Below are 22868 nucleotides of genomic sequence, written 5' to 3'. Positions count from 1 at the left end.
AAAAAGCTTTAATTTAAAAAAATAAATAAATAAGCTCTACTGTGAGCCAAAATTTATTAAATGCCTTATTTAATATAGCAGTTTGCTAGAAACATTGTGGAGGATACCAAAAAGTAGCACCCTGCACTTGAAAAGTTTACAATTTATATAGGCCTCACCCACAAGGAGTTTACAATTTTAGCAGCTCTGAACTATTTTTCCAAATCTATGATTATCATTCAAATATACCCTATACAACATTGTCCCAAACAACATAATTTTCCAGTAACACCAATGCATCATAACCAAACACCACCAATAATAAATAATATCCCCAAATTCCTCCATAAATAATTTGGCCAGTTGCCCCATACAAATTATAGCATTGTTCCTATAAAATTGACGGCCAGATTCTAAACCTAGGTTTTAGTCTCAGCTCTAATTAGCTTGTGATCCTAGCAATTTCAGAAAGTCTCTGAGCCTCAGTTTCCTCATTTAAAAAACCGAGATAATTATAGCTGTCTTGTACATCCCAAAGGAATATTTTGAACATCAAATGGATTAATGAATGTGAATTATGGGAAATGCATATAAAAATATTTGGCTCAATGAACTATATGACCATTCCCATCTTTGATGAATCTATTCACTCTGCCTACAATTGATTTTCTTCCTCCTCTATTTATTCAAATTCTAGCTATCTTTCAAAGATGTTTTTGACAGTTGCTAGAATAATAGGTAAGAAAATGTCATGTCTTATTTCTCCAACATAGAGGAAACTGAGTCAAATTTACAAAAAGTAAGAGCCATGCTCTAATCGATAAAAGATCAAAAGATATGATCTATACCCAAAGGGCTATAAATTCATGCATATCCTTTGACCTAACAATACCACTACTGGGCATAAATACCAAAAGAAATTTTTAAAAGAGGGGAAAAGACCTATAAGTACAAAAATATTTGTAACAGCTTTCTTCTCAAGACAAAGAACTGGAAATTGAGGGGATGCCCATCAATTGGAAAATGGCTGAATAAATTGTAGTATGATTATGATAGAATATTATTCATGGGAAATGATGAGCAAAATGCTCTCAGAAAAAAAAAAAACCTGGAAAGTTCTTTATGAACTCAAGCAAAGTGAAATGTACTGTGTACAAAGTAATTCTAATGTTCTGGGATGATCAGCTAAAAATGACTTTGCTATTCTCAGTAATACAATGATCCACAACTATTCAAAAGGACTTATGATGAAAAATCCTATTCTTACCCAGAGAAGAAATGATAGTATTTGAATACAGATTGAATCATACTCTTTCTTTTTTTAATTTTATTTGTTTTGAAGTTTTTTTATTAGGGTGGGAGATCTATATTTTATTTCACAACATGATTTTTATGGAAATGTTTTGCATTAAAAATTTTTTTTCATGTAAAAAAAAGAAAAAGAATAGAAACACTATACACATATGAGTTATCGATATCAGCATTGGTATTAAAGATCTAGACTTTTGATTTCATTAATATTGGAAGCTTCTGATATAGAAACTCACTCTATTATTGCAAATTGGACACTATTTGTAACTTATTGTATTAGAAAACTGCCTGGGGCTCTGAGAGGTTCTGACTTCACAGTTATTATGTGCCAAAGTGTATTGATCAATTTTTCTAGGGCTTTTTTCTCATCTTCTTTCTTTTGCATGGAGAGAGTGTCTTTAAAAATATTATGTGTTTGACTGCTTTCTCAATTGAGGGAGGAAGAAAATTTGGAACTCAAAATTTGGGGGGAAAATGTTAAAATTGTTTTTATATGTAATCGGAAAAAATAAAATATTAAATAAAAATATCATTTATTATATGGAAATGCCTTCTGAGAAGAGGAAGAGGAGAAATGTTAGGGAAATTTTTTGTAAAAAATTAGTTATTTTTAAATAAATTTGTAATTATTTCTTTTTTAGAAGGATAGCATCAGACTTCTATGAGAAAGGAAGCTGGCAAATTGTTCTTCTCATAATTCATATGCCTTTATAAACTGTTATAAACTGTTGGAGACAAGAATTACACCTCTCTAGACCTCCTGCTTTCCAATTTTGCAGATCCCAAAGCTTGTTACCTGTCTTTTTTTTTCATATAACCTTTGTATTGTTCATAAGATGAACAATTGGTTTTCTATTTGGTGTTTGATCCAATTTGCATCTCTGTTGACTAAATACTTGACCAGATATTTGACCAAATAGACGACCAGAAATTTTCCACTTTCTCCTTCAGGGATGTTCTCTCTCTGTCTCTGTCTCTGTGTCAGTCTGTCTCTCTTTGTGTCTCTGTCTTTCTCTATTGCTTTATTTTTTTCTTTCTTTCAGTATCTCTCTCTCTCCCTCTCTCCATCCCTTCTTCCTTCCCTCCTCCTCCTCCTTCTTCTCCTCTCTCTCTTTCTCTCTCTCTCTTCTCTCTCTCTCTCTCTCTCTCTCTCTCTCTCTCTCTCTCTCTCTTCTCTCTCTCTCTTCTCTCTCTCTCTCTCTCTCTCTCTCTCTCTCTCTCTCTCTCTCTCTCTCTCTCTCTCTCTCTGTCTCTTTCTCTCTCTCTCTCTCTCTCTCTCAAACATAGTACATACTTTTAAAATGCTTTTTCCTTTCACTAGCCCCTTCATACAAATAATAAGGGAACATTTGAATCCAGAGGCAACTCTACTTCCCAATGTCTCTTCCCAGTTCTTCAGTAATTTTTTCTAACCACTTCTTCCATGGTAATATTTGACACATGTCCTTAGGACTATTCCCAGTTAGCTCCACTTTTCCTACTATGATGTGGAGACTGGAATCAGGAAGACTGATCTCCCTGAACTCCCTCAACTCAAATGTGACTTCAGACACTTACTAGCTGTGTGACACTAGGCAAGTCACCCTGTTTGCCTCAGTTTCCTCATTTATAAAAATGAACTAGAGAAGGAAATGTCAAACCACTACAGTAACTCTGCCAAGAAAGAGTTAGACACTACTGAAAAATGTAAGAAAAACAAAACAAGCTCTTCTCTAAAGGGGCTGACACTTTAATGCACAGATAGCATATAAATAACTAAATATACACAATTTAATAGTTTTTTTCCAAATATACAAAAAGATAGTTTTCAACATTCACGTTTGCAAAACCTTGTGTTCCAAATTTTTCTCCTCTCTTCCCCACCCCTTCCCGTAGATAGCAAGTAATACAATATAAGTTAAAATGTACCATTCTTCTAAACATATTTCCATTATGCTGCATAGGAAAAATCAGAACAAAAGGTGAAAAAAAAACACAAGAAAAAAGTAAACTGATAAATCACTACCACAACAACAAAAGGTGAGAATACTGTGCTTCAATCCACGTTCAATCTTCATAGTTCTCTGGATGTGGATGGCACTTTCTGTCAGAAGTCTATTGGAATTGCTTTGAATCATCTCATTGTTGAACAGAGACAAATCCATCACATTTGATCATCACATAATTTTCTTGTTGCTATGTACAATGTTCTCTTGATTCTGCTCACTTCACTTAGCATCAGTTCACGCAAGTCTTTCAGGAAAGGTTTCTTATAGAAGGTGGGGTCTGAGCTGAAGTCATAAAGGAAGCCAAGAAACCTGAGGCAAAAATAAAGAGGGAGAGAATAGCAATGCAAACATGGAGCTATGAGAAGGAATGTTCTGTGAAAGGAACAGAAAAACTGAGGCAGAGGTTACGTGATTTGCTCAAGATCATGTTGCTAGGAAATATTGGAATTAATTTTTTTATGCCAAATATCAGTAATGAGTTTCATCCCAACTATGCTCAAAGAGCCATTAAATTGTTCATACCCTTTGATCCAGCAGTGTCTCTCCAGTACTGTATCCCAAAGAAATTATAAAAAGGGGGAAAAGACCCACATGTGCAAAAATGTTTGTGGCAGCCCTTTTTGTAGTGGCTAGAAACTAAAAACTGAGTGGATGCCCATCAATTGGAGAATGGCTGAATAAATTGTGGTATATGAATGTAATGGAATATTATTGTTCTATAGGAAATGATAAGCAAACTGATTTCAGAAAGCCCTGGAGAGACTTACATGAACTTATGCTGAGTGAAGTGAGTAGAACCAGGAGATCATTATACATGGCAACAAGAAGATCATAGGATGATCAATTCTGATGGACGTGGCTCTTCAACAGCAAGATAATTCAGACCAGTTCCAATGTCTTGTGTTGGAGAGAGCCATCTGCACCCAGAGAGAGGTCTATGGGGACTGAATGTGGATCACAACATAGTGTTTTCACATTTTTATTGTAGTTTGCTCACATTTTGTTTTCTTTCTCATTTTTTTTTCTTTTTTTCATCTGATTTTTCTTGTGTGGCATGGTCATTGTAGAAATATATATAGAAGAATTGTGCATATTTGACAAGTTACTCGATATCTAGGGAGGGAGGGAGAAAAAAATGAAACACAAGGTTTTTCAAGGGTGAATACTGAAAATTATTTATGCATATGTTTTGAAAATAAAAAGCTTTAGTAAAAAAATGAATTTCATCCCACAAAATCTCAATAAACAATACAAGGCCAAATTTTCCTTTATGTTAGTATCTCTAGGTCACCATGCTTATTATTCACATGTATATATTTTATGTTGAAATATGAAGTCATGGATTTTATTATTAACTCTTTTCAACCATCAGCAATTAACAAATATTTTAGGATTTACAGACTTCCATAGGCTCTAAGTCAGAGCACCTCAAATCTACATCATTCTCTTTAGGGAATTCCCTTTTTTCTTCCTCATTGAATCATTTCTTTCATGTCATGTCTTTCATTTTTCAGATTCTCTCTTTTTAGGCTGATTCCTACAAAACATTAAGACATTCTATCCTCCCTTTCTCTTCTCTAAACTGTTTGATATAAATACAAAGATAAGTACAAAGTAAAATAATCTGTACCCTCAAAAAAATAAATTTTACTGCTAATGGAGGAAGGAGAAGAGATATAAGTGCATATAAAAATGTATACAAGAGAACTATGAAGTGAATAGCTACAAATAGATGGAAAATAACTAAATAAATACTAATTAGAGAAGAAGGGCATTATTAGTTGAGATAGTGGTAGTTAGGAAAAGCTTCATGCAAAAGATGCTGCTTAAGCTGCATTTCAAAGGAAGAAGGATTCTCTTGATTCAGAGATAAGGTAGGTAAGGAGGCAACAAATTCCAAGCATGGGGGTCAGCTAGTACCAAAGGTCCTAGAGATTAGAGATGAAGTTTCAAGTATAAGAAACAGAGAAAAAGCTAGATTGGCTGCATCATAGAGTGTGGGAGGAAATATAATGTCCAATGAAGCTGGAATGATAGGTTGGGGCCAGGTTGAATATGGCTTTAAAGGTTGAACAAAGATTATATTTGATGCTAGAGGCAATAGGTCACCATAGAAACTTATTAAATAAGGTAATCACATGATCAGTCATGTGAGCGTAAGAAAAATAACTTTGATAATAGTGTATAGGATGGACTGAGCAAAAAAGAGAACTGAGGCAGGGACTGCTATTATAAGGCTATTGCAATAGCCTCAATGAACTAACAAAAAGTTAATTATATGGGTAGAGAGGAGTTCAATGAAGGAAATGGTTTGAAGGTAGAAATAATAAAATTTCTATGTGGAGAGGAGAGTCAAGAATTATACTGAGATTACAAACCTTTGAGAGTGGAAGTACTGTGGTAATTTTAATAGAAAAAAGAAAAATTAAGAAGAAAGGAAAGTTTAAGAAGAATGATAATGAGTTTTAATTTTAGACATGTTGAGTTCAAAATATTTCCAGGATATGCAATTTGAAGTGTTTAATGTGGGACTGAAACTCAGAGGAAATATTGATGTTTTATATGTAAAATTGGAAGTTTCCTATGTAGAAATGATAGTTAAACCCATGGAAACTTATGAAGTTACCAAAAGAAAATATAGAGAAAGAAAGGAAAAAAAATTTAGGATAGAATTTGGAGGAGTGTCCATAATCATAGAAATGATGTAAATGATGACCCAGCAAAATAAAATGAGGAGTGGTCAGATGGAAAGAAAGCAAACTGAGATAGTGGACTATCACCAAAAACTCAGAGTTGAGAAAGTACCAAAAGGAGAATGATCAGTACTGTCAAATGCAGCATATGCATCAAGAAGGATTAGGACTGAAAAAAGACCATCAATTTGGAAATTAAGGGATCACTGATAACTTTGGAGAGAGCAATTTCAATTGAGTAATGAGTTAAATTGAAAACAGTTGAGGAATAAATGAATGAGGAGAGAGAAATAGAGACCGTAACTAAGAATAACTAATTTTTTCAAGGAATTTGGCTGAGAGATGGAGGAGAGATATTGAGGAGAAGATGAGCTCTAAGAGAAGGTTTTATAAAGATCAAGACATTTGGCAATATTTGGAGGTAGTTGGAAAGGAACCGGCTAATGAGAAGTTAAAGATAAGCTAGAAGGGATGTGATTTAGGATGCAATATGCAAGAAAATATGAGAAATGATGGAATCAAGTACAGCAGAGGAGATCTTGACATAGAAAAGGACCATTCCATTGTTACAGATTAAAGAAAAAGAAGAGAGGATGGGAGATGATGGCAAGAGGTTTTGTGATGAGGAGAATAGCAGAAAAAACTGACATCAAATGGTCCCAATTTTTTTTCAGTAAATTTAAAGTCAGAAAGTCCTGAGGTAAGGTAGAAGTGCACAGGGGCAGTAGAATAGGAGAAAGAGTGGGCAGAGGAGGGCATAGTTGGGTAGAGAGTTTGAGGAGGAAAGACAAGGGTTTATACTATTTGAGGATGCATTCTGATGGAAGTGGATCTCTTCGATAAAGAGAGCTATTCAGTTTCAATTGATCAAGGATGGACTGAAGCAGCTACACCCAAAGAAAGAACACTGGGAAATGAATATAAACTGCTTGCATTTTTGTTTTTCTTCCCAGGTTATTTTTACCTTCTGAATCCAATTCTCCCTGTGCAACAAGAGAACTGTTCGGTTCTGCACACACATATTGTATCTAGGATATACTGTAACCTATTTAACATGTAAAGGACTGCTTGCCATTTGGGGAGGGGGTGGAGGGAAGGAGGAGAAAAATTGGAACAGAAGTGAGTGCAAGGGATAATGCTGTAAAACATTACCCTGGCATGGGTTCTGTCAATAAAAAATTATTAAAAAAAAAAAAAAAGACAAGGTTTATATAGCTACTGTGAGGAGTGAGATAGAAATTCAATTAGAGGAGATAAAAAATCTGCCTTGCTATAAAGAGGACCCAGCTGAGAGTGGATACTCAAATGGATAACCAATTGGCAAGGTTGTGAGACTTCCTCTGGCTATACTCAGTGACTTGAGAGTAGGAAAAGAAGAGATGGATAGTGGAAGTAATCTAAGGCTAAAGTTTGACAAGAGAAAAGTGCAGAGGGGCAAGGGATTCAAGGGCAGAGGACTGTGTAGAGTTGAAAAAACTGTTGGGTTGAGATTTGAGAAAGAGGATAGTGAAATAAGAATTAGGGTAATGAATACCTGGGAAAGTACTGCGGGATGAAGGCACTGAGGTGCTCAAGTGCACAAAAAACAGGTTTAAGGAAGGGTGGGACATAAGGACAGATAGAATGATTAGAAGTATCAGTCAGATAAGAGAACTTCAGAATTTCTAATTAGGGATGTAGATCACATGTGAGCAATTGTATCTGTTCTTGGATACTGCTTTTGGTGATTTATGTTTTTTAGTTTTTTTACATTGTACCTGCTATTTCCTTTGTTAGCAGGCTTGTCAGTTTTAATTATAATAAAAACTAAACCTGCCTTCTTTCTTTCAGTTTAAAACCCTAAATAAAATTCATAAGATCCTAGGGAAATATTTTTATCATCTCGTGTTACACGCATTCCAAATCTGGCCATGAGTCCATTATTCCTATATTTTAACCCATAGTCCAGAAGTCCAGATCTCCTTCTCAAATATCTTCTTAGCCTTGTATTAACTTTTAAGATCTGCTTCTCTTTTATGAATCCTCTATCATCAATCAGCAATACTAATGAAAGCACCACACCTCCGCCTATCTTCTTCCTATCCACCCTTGCAAAACCTCACGGTCCAAACGTTTTTCCCCCAACTCTCCCTCCACCCCCTGCCCCAGATGGCAAGCAAACCAATACATGTCAAACATGTACAATTCCTCTACATATACCTTCACAACCATCATGCTGCATAAGAAAAATCAGATCAAAAAGGAAAAAGATGAGAAAAAAAACAAAATGCAAGCAAACAAAAATTTTTTTAAAAAGAAAAAAACTATGTTATGATCCATAGTCAGTCCCCACAATGCAAATAACTCTGTCCACCACAAGGCCATTGGAATTAACCTGAATCACCTTGCAGTTGAAAAGGGACAGATCCTTCAGAATTGATCGTTGCACAATCTTGCCATTGCTGCAGCAGCTAGATCGCTAAAGAAGACTGACATTCTGTGAGACAGAGGGAGTCCTTTGCATGCATATGAGATACACAGTGTAAAGGTTTTAAGGACTATGTCTAAGTGAAGGGGCAGGTCAATTCTCTGAGAGCCTCCACAGCTGTGAATCATAAACTTGAAGGAGTTGCAAAGCAGCCTTTACTGACACAGGTGTTGCTTGAGAATGAAATAAATTGGAGGCAGAGGGAAGAGGAGAGAGGTCAGAGAACAGTAACTGCCTCTCAATCTCCTTATATCATCCTCCTCCTCTCCCTCCTCTCCCTCTTCCTCCTCCTTCTCCTTCTCCTCCTTCTTTCATGTGAAGCGATCCATTCTACAGGTCTGAATTAGATTTCCAGCAGCCATTGGCAGATGGCTCCTGTATCACAATATAAAGACATAGAGAGAGGAAATAGAATATCCATTGTGAAGAACATAGAGATTAGTTGAACTGGATCACAAATTGTGGAAGGAGAAATACTGTCCAATAAGGCTGGAAATGAGAGAAGTGAATATGCTTTTATCTTTCTTTATGTCTTCAGTCCTTAACTATGCCTGGAATATACTAAATATTTAATAAGTGATGATGATGATGATGGTGGGGAGATGGGAGGGAGTGATAACGAAAGACTGTTTGGGCTTGGGCCAGCTTGACATATAGTTTCCTGAGAATCTTCAAACACTATTATTCATCTCTTCCTTCATTCCAAATCCTTCTTTTCACAAAAGAAGAAACTGAGGCAGAAAACCTGCCCATCACTACAGCAGAGGAGATATTTAAACTTGGGTTCTTTGACTTCCCTCCAGCACATTTTCCACTGAGACACACTGCCTCTCCTTGGTAAAGTGAATACAACATGTCCATCAGTGTTTCCCTTCATCTGGGAGGGGCAAATTGGCTCATGAGCCAAGACACAGGATAGAATATGGACTAGACATCCCTCTGCAGAGGGTGTTACCCACACAAAACAGCAGTAGTACTTACCTGGGTGGGGTAGGCAAGGGAGCAATTGCACCTGCTAGAACCAAGGGGGGAAACCTCACTGTTTACACACTGCCTGGAGTTTCAATTAAGCTGTTAAATCAGATAGGAGCAGAGACATGATTGGTCTTCATGAATCCGCCACTTTAGAATGAATGGGAGCAAAGAAAGAAGGCAGACAGACCTCATTACATGTCCAAACCCCATGTCCCCGTGTGCCGGAACCCACAGGTGCCTCCCCTTCCTTGTGTCCTGAAGGTATAGTCTTATCTGGAGAAGACAACCAGAAGGCAATAAACATCCTGTGTTTATGTATTTCCCTAAGGATGAAGTACATTCCCATAAGCTGTTAGAGCACCTGAGACTAGAAAATGCTACAGGGAATTAAATGGTGACTAAGTCTCAGAATCAATTCCTGCTGTGGACTTGATACAGGCCCTCTGAAATCTCTCTCTTTCACTCAAGACATAACCAAAATAATAGTTGGAGAACTTAGTGGTGAGAGAAAATAATAATAATAACCAGAATTTATGTAACACTTTGATGTTTGCAATTTCTTTTGCAAAAATTATTTAATTCATTGCCAAGAAAACCCCAAATAGAGTCATGAAAAGTTGGACACAACTAAACAATAAAAACATAGAATTTTAAAGTTTGATGGAATCTTACAGATCAATTATAATCTCATAAACTGGTATAGAAATTCAAATTCTATGTATTGTGATATATTTGTCAATAGTATTTTATTGTTCCAAATACATGTAAAGACATTTTGCAGCATTCATTTTTATAAAATTTTGTATTCCAAATTTTTCTTCCCTGACTGCTTTACTTCCCTTCTTCCCAAGGCAGCAAGCAATCTGATATAGGTCATACACGTACACACTGGAATATAATTGACTCACAGTTTCTATTATTTAAAGTGCTCTTTGAACAAGATACCACTAGTATATTGATAGAATGATCAACTTGCATAAACTTGCATAAACTCTGATGCCTTCTCAAACACCTCTGAAAAGTATTTTGTTTTTCTTAATAGCTTTTTTTTCCCAAAATATATGCAAAGATAGATTTAAACATTCACCCTTGCAAACCCTTGTTTTCCAAATTTTTCTCCCTTCCTTCCCCCAATTTCTCCCCCAGACAGCAAGCAATCCAGTATGTCAAGCATATATAATTCTTCCACACATATTTCCATTTATCATCATGTTGCACAAAAAAAAGCAGATGAAAAAGAAAAAAAAATGAGAAAGAAAAAAATCAAGCAAACAACACCAAAAAAGGTGAAAACACTATGTTGTGATCCACATTCAGTCCCCATAGTTCTCTGTCTGGTTGCAAATGGCTCTCTCCATCATAAGTCCATTGGGACTTTACCATTGAATCCCTTCACCACTGAAAAAAGCCACATCCATCAGAATTGATCATCACATTATCTTGCGGTTGCTGTGTACAATGTTTTCTTGGTTCTACTCAGTTCACTTAACATCAGTTCTTGTAAGACTCTCCAGATCTCCCTGTAATCATCCTGCTGATCGTTTCTTATAGAATAATAATATTCCACAACATCTCCAATTGATGGGCATCCATCAACATTTCCAGTTCCTTGCCACTACAAAAAGGACTGCTACAGACAGTTTTGCATATATGGGTCCTTTTCCTTTTTTATGGTCTTTTTGGGATACAGACCCTGTAGTGACTCTTCTGGATCAAAGGGCATGCTTTTTTTATAGATTTTTTATAGCTCTTTGGGCATTGTTCCAAACCATTCTCCAGAATGGTTGAAGCAGTTCTCAATTCCACCAACAATATGTTAATGTCTCAGTTTTCTCACATCCCCTCTAACATTTATCATTATCTGTTCCTATCATCTTAGCCAATCTGAGAGGTGTGAAGTGGTACCTCAAAGTCATCTTAATTTGCATTTCTCTGAGCAATAGTAATTTAGAGAATTTTGGAAAAGACTGTTTTGCATAAAATGATGATTATGAGATTTTCCAAGTTTATTTTATGATTATTTAATATTTTCAAAATGCTTTTTATACATCATCTTAGTAGATCCTCATAAAAAAACCTATGAAATAAGTACTATTATTATCCCCATCTTACAAACCAGGAAACTGAAACTGATAAAAATTAAGCACTTTCCCTTAATTACAATGAGAAGCAATCAAAAATATCTGAGATAGGATTTGAATTCAAGTCTTCCTAACTCCAGGTCTGACATGGTATCCACTGTGCTACCTAGCTGATCTACACAGTGAAAAGAAAAAATCTGCATATGTGCAAAAAATGGTGTCTGTAATAATTTTTCTGAAACCTGACACTCAGAAAAGTAGAATTGTTGATTACATTAACAATTTATAACCCACTACCCAGTTTAAACATGGAAAATCTCATAATCATTGTCTTATGCAAATAATTCCTTTTCAGAGATGTCTGAGAAAGTATCAGAGTTTATGCAAATCTAAGTCAATCATACTATCAACATACTAATGGCATCTTGTTCAAAGAACATTTTAAATAATAAAACTGTGAGTCAAATATATTCCAATGTATAGAATTTAAACTTGTCTTCCAATTATGAGATCACAATAGAAATGTCTAGAAGGTTTCATCAAACTCTAAAATTTTATGCTTTTGTTTTTCAGTTGTATCCAAATCTTCATGACCCTATTTGGGTTTTTCTTGGCAAAGATACTGAAGTGGTTTACCATTTCCTTCTTCAGCTCATTTTACAGATGAGAAAACTGAGACAAATAGGTTTAAATGACACAGAAAGTAAGTATCTGAGGCCAGATTTAAACTTAGGAAAATAAGTCTTCCTGCCTCCAGATCCAGCACTCTACCCATTGCATCATCCTAGCTGCCCCACTCTGCTTTTATGGAGCATAATATTGGAAGAAAGGTATTACCTACAGCATATGCACATAAACTTAGCTTTCCCAAATGCTTGGACCTCCTTACAACAAAAGGTATTGTTGTATTCTCCTATGTATACATATATTATGTATCCAAAATATTGAATAATAACTCACACATGATATCATATTTACTTATCTTTTTATATATGGTATTTGCCAATAGAATGGAAATTCCTTGAGAGCAAGAATCTTATCTTTATATTCTTATGAAAAACATATAGGCATTTATTCATTTTCCACAGTTAGAAAAATTAAATTGGAAAAATGAAACAAATTAGAAAATTGAAACCCATAAGGTTATCAAAGAATAATCAAGGATGCATGTGGTATATTCTCTTCTTTAAAATATAATGATTCTCTGTGAGCAGGTTTTCCGGAGGCAGCCTTATAGCCAGGAGTTAAAATCCAGTCCTTTATTTGCCCTTCAAAGTCTTGAGCTTCAGCCCCTAGCTCCCTCAGAATGTCTGCAGCCAGCACAAAAGTGGAATATGGAATGAATCTGTCTCCACCTCCGAGAGTGGACTTCTGTGTCTCCCAGAGTGCTCTTTGGCCCTGATAGTTTCTTGCTTATATGCTATACACTGAGTACACACCAATCATTATATCACTGGGAAACCATAATTTGTGGTAGGATTAAATCAATGCTAAATTAGATTTAACCCCAATTCTCCCTGTGCAGTGGGAGAACTGTTCGGTTCTGCAAATATGTATTGTATCTAGGATATACTGCAACATATTTAACATATATAGGACTGCTTGCCATCTTGGGGGGCAGGGGGGAGGAGGGAGGGAGGGGAAAAAAACGAAACATAAGTGATTGCAAGGGATAATGTGGTGTAAAAATTATTCTGGCATGGATTCTGTCAATACAAAGTTATTATTAAATAAAATTAAATTTAAAAAATAATAATAAAAAAATAAAAATAAAAAAATAAATTAGATTTAACCACTGTCTCCTCAGTTTCACTTAGTACCTTGTTTCAAGTTCTGGCCCATAACATCTCCTTGTAGGATCAGATCAATCATACTGAACCATGCTAAATTAGATAACTATTGTCTCTATCAATTCTAATGACTTAACACTTTGTAAGGATTCCAACAGGTGGAAGTCAATTATCTTCCTCCCAAAAAAATGTAAGCTCCTTGGGGGCAGGGACTGATTTTTGTAATTAGGGGTGGTGACCTGAGATTTGAAAAGAATCTTTTGTTCTTTGACCCAGCCCTCCTCTATTACCTTTTCTTTTTAGAATCTAAGCTCCTTTGGGGCAGGGACTAGTTATGTAATGAGGGATGAAGATTCATATCTTGTAACTTCTATAATATACAATTAATGGGGAACTAGGGAGGAACATGTGCTTCAAGATGGGAAATAAAATGCTGCCTTTGGAGTTTCAAAGGTATGTCTACTCATCTTAAAATTAAGTTTTCCTGCATTCATCAGTGAGTCAGTGGAATTCTTGATAAGATATTTTGTCTCTTATATCCCTTGTGCCTAATATGATATCTTGAACATGTTAGATGCTTAATATTTTTGTTGGATTTATTTATTTATATAACACTTGTAGTTTATAACTACTAATGTAGTTTACACTTGTAGTATTACAGTTTAGCACTTTGTTATTACATATTATCTTGCTCTGTAATTGTGGTTAAAAATCTTATTTCACCCATGATTGAGTGAGCCCTTCAAGCACAATAAAAACCATGCCTTATTTTCAAGGTAGAGACTGATAACAATCACACTTTGTACCTGTCTTTCTTCCCCATCCCAAGCCTGCATCTTCTCCTTTGCATAATGTTTTTGTACAAATGAATTTTTTTAAGTTTTTAAAATAGATTTTTATTTTCAAAATATATGCAAAGATAGTTTCCAACATTCACCCTTGCAAAATTTTGTGTCCCAAAGTTTTCTCCCTCTCTCCTCTCACTCCCTCCCATAGACAGCAAGTAATTCAATATATTGGTTAAACATGGGTAATTCTAAACATATTTCCACATTTATCATGCTTGCAAAATCAATTTCAAAAAACATCAGTCACAGCCTTGATGATAAAGTGCTTAGCATAGTATTTATTACACATTGGATACTTAATAAATGTTGACTAAAGAAATCACCAAAAGGCAACAAGTTTTCTTGCACATAACTCAGATTTCTATCTTATTAAGAATGGCAATGAGCCTTTGTCTTCCCAACCCAGATTGTTGCCCTGAGCTAGATTAACTGACTGAGTCATAGCACTATTGCAGGGCCCCACCACTGTCAGGATAAATTTCTTTCCAACTATAATTTAGGACTGAGGAGTAGAGAGAGCACATCAGCTATTCAGAGGTCAGCCAGTAGGTGGGGCTGTTATATCACCACCCTTTCCCACTGCTTGTACAAATGGACAGCTCCCAAGTAGACCAAAATCCAAAATATACTAAGTGGCCAAAATGTAAATAGGAGTTTTTGTGCTTAGGGGACAGAAATCCTGGGATATAAAAAAGGCCATTGTCTGGCTTATTGCATTGGTTTGTGGGTGATGCAGTCAATCGAGACAAAACTACTAGAGATTCTTATTTTAATTAATAATTCTTGCTAATTAGGTGCTAAGTTCATTTTTTCTGATAAAGAATAGTATTGTCAGTGTCCTCTAGATTTCATAAGTGTGCAACAAAGACAGAGACAAAAAGAAAGAGGATAGAGGAAAAAAGGAAGAAAGGAAGAGGAGAGAAACAAAGACAGAAAGCTGGCAACAAGGAGCATTGAAGCACTGGTTAGTGGAGCCTTTTCTGGCCAAAGCACATACTCAATATCATTTTGCATCTCAGTCCTACTGACTCACCCCTTAAAGCCAATCCTTATCCAGAAATTACAGATCTGCCTTGCCAACTTTCTTTTACCTACTGTGAGAAATAAAGGTTAACATTACCTCTGCTGTCTACTCTATTGATTTTAGAATGTAATTGGTTTTATTCTATATTAATTTTTATAATGGTTAGTCTCTGCCTGAATTGATTTGCTCAAGAATGTGGTCTCTTCCAATCAGTATTGGTTGAAATACTTGCTTGAAAGGGAAGGATGTTATCATGTTGGTATTATATATTATATACACAACATGATAACATGATTACATCCTTCCCTTTCAATAACCCCTTGGGACATTTGCTTGCTAATCAATTTAACTTGGGAGATCCGTTTTGTTGCTTGTAAACAAAAATCAGGTTAGGCTAGCCTCTCCCCAAAAGACAATTCTGCCTTGATCTCAACTTGTGAAATTATGGGCAGTTTGATCTCCCCCTAAGTGATCCTGATTAGGGTGATATGATTTTCTAGCCAAGATACTAGAGATAGTTGAAGCTCATAAAGCAATTAATATTCCTTAATTGTCAGGGGGCAAGATCATCCACAGCCTGGGAAAAGCCAATCCACCTTTCCCAGATTTAATTAATTATGGTATTCCCGAAACACCCATTAAAAAAAAACAAAACAAAACAAAACAAAAAACTTTCTTTCTTACTGAAAAGAAAGCTGCCCCAGAGACCTCCAGAAAATAAACCAGAACACATTGGACTCCATGCTGCTCCTTGAATGAGACATTCCACCTTCAGAATCCAAATAATTGACTGAATGTTCCCCATGCCTGAAATTCTCTCCTGTTTCATCTCCTGCTTCCTGGCTTTTCTAGCTTCCTTCAAACCTCAGCTAAGGTCTTCCCTTCTGCAAGAAGCCCTTCCCCATCTTCTTTAATCTTAGGGTCCTTTCTCTTTCTGAGAGAACCTTGAATTTATCCTGCATATGTCTTCTTTATATTTATAAAGGGCAATAAAGTGATACAATGGATAAAGTGGCAGGCATGGAGCCAAGAAGACTCATCTTAGTGAGTTCAAATCTGCTTTCAGACACTTACTAGTTGTTCAGTCCTGGTCAAATCACTTAACTTGTTTGTTTCAATTTAATCATCTGTAAAATGAGCTGGAAAAGGAAGTGGCAAATGACTGCAATATCCAAGAAGCACAAAAAGTCAGACGTGATTTTTTAAAATGAGCAAACTACAAATATTATGATTATACCTAATTGTTTCCATGTTGTCTCCCATTAGACTAAGAGCTCCTTAATAACAAAGGCTAGTTTTTGCCTTTGTTAAATGAAAAATTCTATGTTCAGGTCATCTTCCTCACTAAAGAAATAAAATTCAGGAAGAGAAAGTTTAGAAGAGAAAGCTTAAATGGAGCTTTTTATTACAAGGCAGAAAACTATCAGTGGGTCTGCTTTTAAGCCAACTAGATTGTCAAACTAGGCACTGCTTTTAAAGACAAAACTATGTGGTTTTCATATAAGGCAAAGGTATTTTGATTGGACCGTGTGGTTGTGAAAAGGTAGTATTAATGCCTCTTCAGTTCCTTCCTAAATATTCTGATTGATCCACAATTTTAATGAGGAGGTGGGGCAAATAAGCATGCAAGGAACTCAAATGGTAGCTGGGAGTCATAATGAGATGCGATTATCATTGGATTATCACTAAAAAAGTTATGATAAAAGCTATCCTCTCCTGGACAACTGCCTCCTCTCCCCCTCACCCCCCCCAAAAAAGTCAAGCAATATTAAAATATGAGGACACTTCAGAATGACTATATATCAATGACTGATTTTACATACTTTTCTTTGTACACCCAGTGCTGAACACAGTGTCTGCCATATAGTAGGTATTTAATGATGTTTATCCTGTATTTTCAAAGAGAACCATTGGCATCATGGGATGATGTCTTGACTTGCTTATGAGCACAGAGTTGCCAAGCTCATTCTTCCCGAGTCATCTAGTTCAGTGGCAGGACAATAGTCAGGATGACTAGCAATGGCTTACGATCTAATGGATGACTGTTTGGAATCTTTGATGTCTCATTAAGCTTTAAGTGTTCCATAGTTTCACCTCCATGGTGGAGGAAAAATTATCATCTCAAAAAACTAGGACAAACTAAATAGAAATCAATTAAAAATCTCTAGACGATCTGAATACTATAACCAAAATAGAATTTAGAGACCTTGTTTTCAGAGATCTTAAAAGAAAATTGCCCAGGATTCTTAAAAGACAAAGTTAAAGTGGAAAGAATCCACATTACCTCCTAAAAGAAATCCCCAAATGAAAACTCCCAGAAACATCTTAGCCAAAATTCAAAATTTCCAGATCAAAGGGAAAAAAAAATACTGTAAGCAGCCAGAAAGAATTCAGTTATTGAAGAGCCACAATTAAGAGTGCATGTGATTTAGCTGCTACCACTATAAAAGAGAGGAGAACTTGGAATACAATATTCCAGGAGGCAAAGGCTATTAAGGTACATCCAAGAACAATTTACTCAGAAAAACTGAGTATAATACTACAGGGAGGGAAGTAAACCTTCAAAGAAATAGACTTCCACACACTCTGATGAAAAGATCAGCACTGTATAGGAACGTTAAAGTTCAAACATAGGAGTGAAGAAAAGTACAAAAAAAAGTAAACATGAATAAATAATTATATAGAATTAAACAAGAATAAATTACATTCAATATGAGAAAATAATATATCTATCCCCTCTGAACCTAACATTATTAGGGGTGATAAAGGGAGTCTAAGTAGTCCTGTTATGTCTTGATGGGATATTAAGTATAAGAGGAAAAGGATTGCACTGGAGTAGAAGGGAAAGGGAGGTTTGGGGAAATGAACTCACATAATTAGAGTGCATATTTATACAAACAAGGAGAAAAAGATGAGTGCTTGATATTTGAACTTCACTCTCATCTGAACTGATCAAAGGAAGGAAGAACGTACATAGGAAATAGAGAGACAAAGGCAGAGACAAAGAGAGAGAAATATTGGGTACAAAAATATATTTCACTCAATCAGGATAAGAGGAAAAGAGGATACTTGGGAATGAAGATTAGAAGGAGATAGATTAAGGGAGGGATTAGTCCTAAGCAAACTCTAATGATGGATAAAAATATTTTTATAGCTCTTTTTTGAGTTAGTAAAAATAGGGATCTAAGGAATTGCCTATAAACCGGAGAATTGATAAATAAGTTATAGCTCATAAAACATTATGGAATATGATTTGTTAAACTCCGATAAATTTAATGACTAAACATAATTTCAGAGAAGTGATAATATAACATGTCACACACTGCCCAGTAGAGGGAAGCAGAACTCAGAGTGCAGAATGAGAAAAACTTTTTTTTGACATGGCCAATGTGAAAAGTTTTGACTTAATATGTTTTTAATAAGTTTACTTTTTCTTATGATCTCATTTGAAGTGTGTGATGAGAGAGTGAGAGATGGATTGCTAAGAGATACTAAGCCCATAGATGCTGATGATGATCACAAAATGAGGACCCAGGACAGAGACTTAGGAACATCAACAGTAGCATGATATAGATGAAGAAAAAGCAAAAGAGATGGTGAAAGGGTAGTCATCCAGAGAGAAGAACCAGGAAGGAGTTATGCTTCAAGATTCAGAGAGAAGAGAGTTCAGATCTTATTCTAGGAGGGAAAGGTGACCAACAATTTCACTGCTGCCCAAAAAATGCACTCCATAAATTTGACAGCAGCTTGGTCCTTCAAGACATTTTAAAATTTTGATCCTTTTAGTGTTAATTAACAAATGTGAGGGCATTTTAACAAAAACCGTATCCTTCTTAAGAAGCCATTGGTAACTTTAGAGAGAGAAATTTGAATTTAATGTAAACCAGATTGCAAAAAGTTTAGAAAAACATGAGAGAAGCGGACATGTGAGTATAGACAGCTTTTTCAACAATTTTAGCTGAGGATAGGAAAAAATATATGATGATAGTTTACAGGGATAGTAGGATAAAGTGAGAATTTGTTAAGTTGGTGAAGAAATGGGTAAGTTAATAAGAAGCAAGGAAGGAGCCATCAGATAAAGATTGAAAATTAGAAAGTAGAGGTGATAGAGGTCACAATCTCCTGGAGAGGACAGGAAGAATGAGATTGACAATAAGTGCATCAATGCCCTGGCAATGATATAGATGCTGTCAGGAGCTGAAGCCTGAAGTACATGAATGAAGAGGTTTCTTTCACTAATGTTCAACACATCACACTTGGAAGAAGAGAACTATCTTTGCTAACCTCTTCAAAGGATTCTTCAAAAAAACAGAAATGTAGATTCTAATGGTTGATCTGAATCCTGCAGGAAACAATTCTCTTGTACAAACTAAAGCTGGGTGAAATAGTAATTACTATTCCTAATAGGTTTCAATGTAGAAACCATAGAATATAAAAACATTAGCTTCAAAGTGAGGGATTTAGGTAGCCAGGACCACCATAGCACCAGTAGTTCCAGAATACACAAGGGTTAAATTTTTTAATGGTTGACTAAAGACAAAGAATGAATGAATGAGACCCTAGAAGAACTAATGAGAATTTTGGCAGAAGATGAGCTCAAAGATGTCATTTTATTAGTGTTTGCTTACAAACAAGATATTCTCTATGCCAGAATGCAGCTGAAATTCCTGATAACTTAGACTGCATTCTCTTCATCACAGAAACTAGTCCATCCAAGCCACCCATGTCACCATAGTAGAAATGGGCTCTATGAAGGATTTGACTAGTTGTCCAAATAATGCCAAAACCAAAATGAAAAACAAATGTTCCTCCTCCCTCTTTTCTTTCTCATCCTCTTCTGACACTCCTATGTGATATTATTCAGCTTTTTTTATTGCTAAAAAAATTGACTTACTGTTTAGTACTAGAAAAGTATTTTATATATAGTGACACTTGGACTGCTGGGAGTTAACATGGAAAAGCAGAACCAAATGCTATTCCTTCTAGCTTACAAGATCTGTATAAATATCCATTTTGGTGGTTGGTTTTTATTTTGAACTTGGTGCATTTTTAATAGTTAAAAATATGCTTAGTGTAGGTTTTGTAGTAACAACTTGAAAACATCATTTTAATTGTAATTTCTCTTTTGAAACTTGAGAAATGATGATAAAAATCAAACAAGTGATAAATGTTGCATGGTTAAAATGGAGATCCAAGAAATACTATGCCTTTGTATCTTTAAGTATTTTATAGTGCATTTGTACTCATATGGATGCTTCTTAAGGAAAAAAAAAACTTTGATATTATAGTTTAGAACATGCTGTACATTGAGATGATTAGATTTTCAATAATAAACTGTTTATAACTATACTGCAGTTCAGGCCAGGCTGTGCTTATTTTTCCATCATACTTAAATAACTCTTTAAAAGGATACAGTTATAAACATTAAAAAGAATTTTTTGACACATTTTGAAAACAAAAAACATCTTTGAATTTTGGGTATGTGTGGTGCTTCTGTTTGAAGCCACTCCAGAAGCCTCTCTACAATAAGCATAGCCTATGTGAGCCCCACATAAAGAAAATATATTGAATTAGAGTTAGGGGAATTATTCCATTCTAAAAATATTTAGTCCCACACTGATGCATTGTTGGTGGAGTTGTGAACGAATCCAACCATTCTGGAGAGCAATCTGGAATTATGCCCAAAAAGTTATCAAACTGTGCATACCCTTTGATCCAGCAGTGTTTCTATTGGGCTTATACCCCAAAGAGATACTAAAAAAGGGAAAGGGACCTGTATGTGCCAAAATGTTTGTAGCAGCCCTGTTTGTAGTGGCTAGAAACTGGAAAATGAATGGATGCCCATCAGTTGGAGAATGGCTGGGTAAATTGTGGTATATGAATGTTATGGAATATTATTGCTCTGTAAGGAATGACCAGCAGGATGAATACAGAGAAGCTTGGAGAGACCTACATGGACTGATGCTAAGTGAGATGAGCAGAACCAGGAGATCATTATACACTTCGACAACGATATTGTATGAGGATGTATTCTGATGGAAGTGGATTTCTCTGACAAAGAGACTTAACTGAGTTTCATTGGATAAATGATGGACAGAAACAGCTACACCCAAAGAAGGAATACTGGGAAATGAATGTGAACTATTTGATTTTTGATTTTCTTCCTGAGTTATTTTTACCTTCTGAATCCAATTCTCCTTGTGCAGAGGGAGAACTGTTCGGTTCTGCAAATGTGTATTGTATCTAGGATATACTGCAACATATTTAACATATATAGGACTGCTTGCCATCTTGGGGGGGTGGTGATTGCAAGGGATAATGCTGTGTAAAAATTATCCTGGCATGGATTCTGTCAATACAAAGTTAGTATTAAATAAAATTAAATTAAAAAAAAATAAAATAAAAATATTTAGTCCCATTTTGGAACAATCACTCTGTATTTGTATGAAATGTTCTTTAGTACTTTTCATAACACAAGTCAGATTTGCCATTTAAAAAACCCTTTACTTCTTTTTTTCTTTTGTAATTTGATAAACACTGAAAAAGCCAGAGCTGTTAAACTTTTATCTCTAAGGCAAAATTCAGAGCTGGTTTGTTTGGTATTGCAGAAAGACTTGCAGCTTTTGATACAAAATAAGTAGCCAAATGTTTCCCGTCTTTATTTAAATAATCAAGCACTATAATCAAAGCTATTAGAATAAAATCTCTGAACTATTTTAAAAAACATTACATGGAAAGGGATTGCTCTGGTCAGGAGAAAAACTACTTCATCAAAGATTGGAATGAAGGTATAATAAAGCCTATCTGAAGGATGTGAGAAAACTGTTAGCAAATAGATTCGATTTATTCCAGTCAAGTATGAGATAGAGTCCTCAGCTGAGAAGTTAGGGAAAAGGATGCTGTGAGAGGCTTGCAGAAAGAGAGAGGAAACTGTGCTGTAGTGAAATGGAAGAGTGCAAGGATTGCCTTGCTGCAATGAAAATATAGTTAAAACTATAAATCTGGGGTGGAGCCAGTTAGGTGATTTCCAGACTATTTCCAGCTCCATTCAGCAGCATGTAAAGAGCAGGGATGGAGGAGACTGATGGGAGTCATCCAAAGTTGGGGGGAGGGTCTCAAAGTATAATAGGTAATAGGACAAAGTGGCAAGTGATTTGAGTTAGGGGCAGCTAGGTGATACAATGAATAGAGCACTGCTCCTAGCATCAGAAGGACCTGAGTTTAAATCTAGCCTTAGTCATTAGCTGTGAGATCTTGGGCAAATTACTTAACCCCAAATGAGAGAAAGGGAGTGGAGAAGGAAAGAAGAAAGAAAAAAAAAAATGAAAATAAGGAGTTAAATTGGTAATAGTGAAACCTTGCCTCCACGTAGCCTCAGGGTTAGAGGTAGAGAGCTTGAAAGTTTATGATGTTTACCCTTTGCCAATTGGGAAGTACACAAGTGGGTTGGAGGTGACTAAACAAAATGGGATTGATATTAACTTTATTAACATGTTAGCACAAGACAAAGTCAAGTGTCTGGAAGGGGTTCTGAGATATCAGCCATTCTATCTTTGACAAACTGTACTGGAAAATGGGTAGCAGGGACTGGCTTGAATTATGAACTCTTCTGCGGTGACTAGGAGCCCCTTGCCACCCTACAATGCTACTCCACCTGGCATTTGTCCTTTCCATCTACAACTGCTTCTCCTGCCTCCATTGGATGATCTCTG

The 22868-nt window shown here is 35.7% G+C and overlaps 1 pseudogene; it reads left to right on the top strand.

The window, feature by feature from the left end:
- The first annotated feature begins 9608 nt into the window (after window positions 1-9608).
- On the top strand, window positions 9609-19934 carry LOC127557176 (ADP-ribosylation factor 1-like; annotated as a pseudogene).
- Window positions 19935-22868: the final 2934 nt, after the last annotated feature.

Source organism: Antechinus flavipes, chromosome 3, assembly GCF_016432865.1.
Source record: "Antechinus flavipes isolate AdamAnt ecotype Samford, QLD, Australia chromosome 3, AdamAnt_v2, whole genome shotgun sequence".
Lineage (NCBI taxonomy): Eukaryota > Metazoa > Chordata > Mammalia > Dasyuromorphia > Dasyuridae > Antechinus > Antechinus flavipes.
This window is presented reverse-complemented; position numbering and strand designations above follow the sequence as displayed.